The following is a 4,457-nucleotide window of genomic DNA, read 5'->3' on the forward strand; positions in this document are numbered from 1 at the left end:
GTGGCATATGTGCTATTTGTGTTAGTGATGCATCGAGGGGCCAATCCCTAAGGTGTAGGAGAGATGCAATGGGGCCATGGCATTCAACCAAGGGCTGCTTCCTTATGTCTATGCTTATAAGGTGTTTTTGCACAGATCTATGTGTAGGGACTCCCTTTGAGGTGTGTGGGGAAAGCTTAACCGTTGGATTACAATCCAAAACAAACATGAAATTTACAATAGAAGTTAGGGCAATATGTCCCTTAGATGCTCCTAGCCACGAGGCTGAGAGGGTGTATTATTTGAGTATAGAGAGGCCCCCGACTAGTGCTTAGAGACAATGTCAAGCCTATTTTAGGTCCTGATAAAGACCTCATATGATGGAAAAATATGACCATTTGTTCTAGGCTTGAAAGTACCTTTGCATGTCTATGACCATGCCTAGTCTCATGTTTACACATGGTATGGTGGAGAGATCTAACTTGTGCTTATAATTGAAGCTTTTTATAGTTTTCTAGAGGTATATTTTCCAGCATGGAATCTTTGATTTTTTGAGCATACTCCTCTTGGGCCTTATTTTTATCTTTATGACTCACTATAGTGCAATCTTATAGGATCCGCTATCACTAAATTGGCTATAAGTTGAGCTAGGGAACTCTGATTGCCAAAATTTTTAGTTCAAATCAAAGCTTATAATCTCCTCCTCAAGGTGAGCACCTCTATTTTATAATACATTTAAAATAGAAAATCCTATGAATCAATCTATAAGTTTGAATTGTCTAGTCCTACACCCTATTTTGACATAGTGCCATGTTTCTACTTATTTGACCACAATCAGGGCTCTTTAAGGCTATCAAACATGTGGAAATTTGAGTAAGAGTTGTGGGAAACCTATAATATCTATGATTCATCTCCAATGATGAAAAATGTACCTATAATGACATATATAAACCCTATAATATCCTATAAGTACCGTGTTTGTTGACCCTATTTTGACCTTTAAGAGCCTTGGACCTTCATGAACACAATCAGGCAATTCTATAAGGAGTGGAAACTCGAACGGTTGACACTAATCAACAATTAGTAGAAGCTGATTTGACTCATAATAGGAACCAAAAACTCGGGTCAATCCTCGCGGGAATGGTCGGAACTTCAATACAAGGTAGACTCAAGCGAGCTTAGTTAGCAAACTCCAAGGGTTTTCATCAAATCTCGGACAACATTTTCTAGGACATCTCTTGATGGGCTACTAAGAATGTGTAAGAGATGGGGAATACAGGGAAAAATATAGGAATAAAATAATGGAGGAAAAATACCTGCTACACTGGCAGTATGTAAGATGTAAGGGACTTGACATTTATCATCATCAGATTATAATAACAAGTCTCCTTCATCTTCTCTCCCTCTCTCCAGCTTTCATGGCTTCCTTCCTTCCTTTTCTATATTTCTCTCTCTTCTTCTAGTCTTTCTCTCTCCTCATCACTCTCTTTCTCTCTCTTCTGCTTCTTTTCTTCTCTCTCTTTTGCAATCTTCACTCTCCTCTTTCTCCCTCCCTAGTCCCCTCCTTGACAATTGGTATTAGAGCAATAGGTTCTTGATCTAGTTGGCTAACATTCTATTCAATTATCCTTTTTCAGTCACACAGATCTAAGAGCCATAAGTACACAGGTACAGACATGACATGGAGCAGCAGTATATTTATCAAGCATCTCTAGACCACAAGGACTACAAGAGGTCATGAGCATTAATTGTGGCATGGACCAAGTTTGGAGGTTGAAAGACCAAATTTAGCACCTCTGGGTCTTTTTTTTTGGCAATTTTGAAGGTATTTTTCCAAAAGACTGGTAAATGGAGTAGAAAGGGTAAAGTCTTGGTTACTTTTCAGGAAGAGTCTTCTCTCTCTTCATTCTCAGGCTCTTGTCAAGCTTCCATGGAGAAAAACCACCCTAGATCTTTTCTCTCCCACCTCCATTGATCATATGGCTTCTACCAGAGCTTCCTAGAGAACCTCTGGGTCTTTTTTTTGGCAATTTTGAAGGTATTTTTCCAAAAGACTGGTAAATGGAGTAGAAAGGGTAAAGTCTTGGTTACTTTTCAGGAAGAGACTTCTCTCTCTTCATTCTCAGGCTCTTGTCAAGCTTCCATGGAGAAAAACCACCCTAGATCTTTTCTCTCCCACCCCCATTGATCATATGGCTTCTACCAGAGCTTCCTAGAGACCTTAAGCCTCATTCTAAGCAGTCATCTGGTCATTTTCACCTTGCCTAGGACTAGCAGTAACCAAGGGAGGAGCACCTTCCCTAGATCATATCTGAGCAAATTGAGCTTGCAACCTTGCTCACCTCTCATCTTTACGTTGTGCTATAACAACATACAATGGTTTACTTCCAACTTGCAGATTATCTAACGTGATGTCTTTGCAGCAAGTCATTTCCTCATATCTATTACTAATTCTACAATTTGGGCTATGTAACTTCTATCTTGAATCTTTTTGCAACAACTCAATTGCAATTGATAGTAGGTGTCCTTTCTTGCTAGTCTCTGCTCCTTGCAGTTTCATCTTATAATCACGCTTCTGAACATTGAATCCAAGAGTCTTTACAATCTCCTCCATCTTCATTATGATCTTAGAAGCTGGATGTTTTGAAGTGAATCAAGTTTCTTGCTTGGGCTTTGGCCAAACAGTCCTTACAGATTGAGGCCTCGATTTAGTGAAATAAGTTCGAAGGCATTCAACAATGTTTAACAAATTTTTATCATTGAAAGGCAGGTAGCCACCAGCCATCAGCACAAACAGTATAACCCCACATAACCAGGAATTAGCCTTTGCATCACCATAACCTTGATCTACAATAACCTTGAGGGCAACATAATTTGGAGTGCCACAAGTCATGTGTTTCTAGAAGACCATCTTCCCTAAACCATTGTGGAAAGGCATTTAGATCGAAATAAGAAATTTTCAAGTTCCCATTGAAATCTACAAGAAGATTTCTCACACTTGAGATCTCTGCAATAAACTCCCTTGCTATGACAATAGTCTACTGCATTGATGAGCTATTGGAAGTATTTTCTGGCTTCATCTTCTTTGACCTTTCCATGTCTATTAATTTTGTTTTTTTTTTTAAGCTATCCACCAGTAATGTAGTCCATCACAAAATATATCTTTGTCTTACTGGCCATCACCTCGAAAAGCTAAACAACATTCAGATGCTTCACCAACTTCATGGTTGAAATTTCTTACTAAAAATGAGGTCAATTGAAGAAGGCATTAGCACTGGAGATTGTTTTGCTAGATAAAAGGGAGAGTGCCCAATTCTATTGTTTGAGCTGGCCGATGATGGTGGTGAAGGGGAATCCAGCAATGGGGATGGTCATCATCAACAGAAGAAGACGATCACTACTAAGGGAGCATGAGAAATAAGTCTTGTGAAAGATTGAGGGGCAGAGCATGGAAAATATTATGGTGTTATCCTGAGGGTCTGATTGATTTAATTCCAAAGGTGCAACAACTTGTTGCAGAACTAAATGAAATCTTAGCACATGGTAATGTTGATGAAGATGGTGTTTGGAAAGACAAGCTTCAGCCTCAATCACGTACTCTTTTGAATTTACTGGTAGCCCTGTGGAAACAATCAAGAAGTATAATGCTATCTCAAACAAGGCATCATCCAGCACTCCAGGCTTGAATACCAAAAAAATCTTGATGAAGAAACTAAAGTTTTTTTCCATCAGAGAGTGTCTGCAAATTTGAAGAAGTCTATCATGCAAGCTTGTCTAGACAAGAAGCTTACTCATGCACAACTTGCACAACAAATTAATGAGAAGCCTCAGGTGATTCAAGAGCATGAAATCTGGTCAAGTGTCTGCAAATTTGAAGAAGTCTATCATGCAAGCTTGTCTAGCTGACAACCGGTAACTCATGTGTGGCAGCAAAGGAGACCAATGCTATATCTTGACTAAAGTACTGTGCTCCAAAGGGGGCAGCCCCACTACATGTAGGCCCTACAACACCTATCAAGTTTTTTTTTAATAACTTCTAATAAGCTTAAAATTGTCATCCAATCACATTGAGTATCTGTTGTGATTGCCATAGATTGAGGGATTTGCTAACGGGGACAGGAAGCGTAGGTTATAAGTATCCTTTGCCGAAGCTAATTCCACCATTAAGGTTGTTAATAGAGCGATGGAGAGGCCAAGACGATCTTGAAGAAGTGTAGTAATCTGTTGAAGCCAAACTCTAGAAGGAAAACCCACTCTTGACTTGCCTACAACACACTTTCCAGGTTTCTTCATCATGTGTTGATTGTTTTGGTAGATCTCTGCTTTGTATGCATCTTCCTAGCTCCAAAATGACAATGTGCTTGTCATCTTATTCAAATTCCGAACTACTTGATTGTGTTACTATATGCACTCTACCACTTGGCTTGATACTCTGAAGGCTAAACCATTAGAAGAAGAAATTTTCCCATGCTTAAATA

General features: G+C 39.2%; 1 pseudogene; it reads right to left on the reverse strand.

Annotated features, from left to right (window-relative positions):
* Nucleotides 1–2,632: 2,632 nt before the first annotated feature.
* On the reverse strand, nt 2,633–3,204 carry LOC148027386 (CBL-interacting serine/threonine-protein kinase 23 pseudogene; annotated as a pseudogene).
* Between the last annotated feature and the right edge of the window lie 1,253 nt (nt 3,205–4,457).

This window comes from Lygodium microphyllum, chromosome 13 (genome assembly GCF_053477565.2).
Source record: "Lygodium microphyllum isolate KBCC chromosome 13, Lygodium_microphyllum_v1.1.10, whole genome shotgun sequence".
NCBI classification, from domain to species: domain Eukaryota; kingdom Viridiplantae; phylum Streptophyta; class Polypodiopsida; order Schizaeales; family Lygodiaceae; genus Lygodium; species Lygodium microphyllum.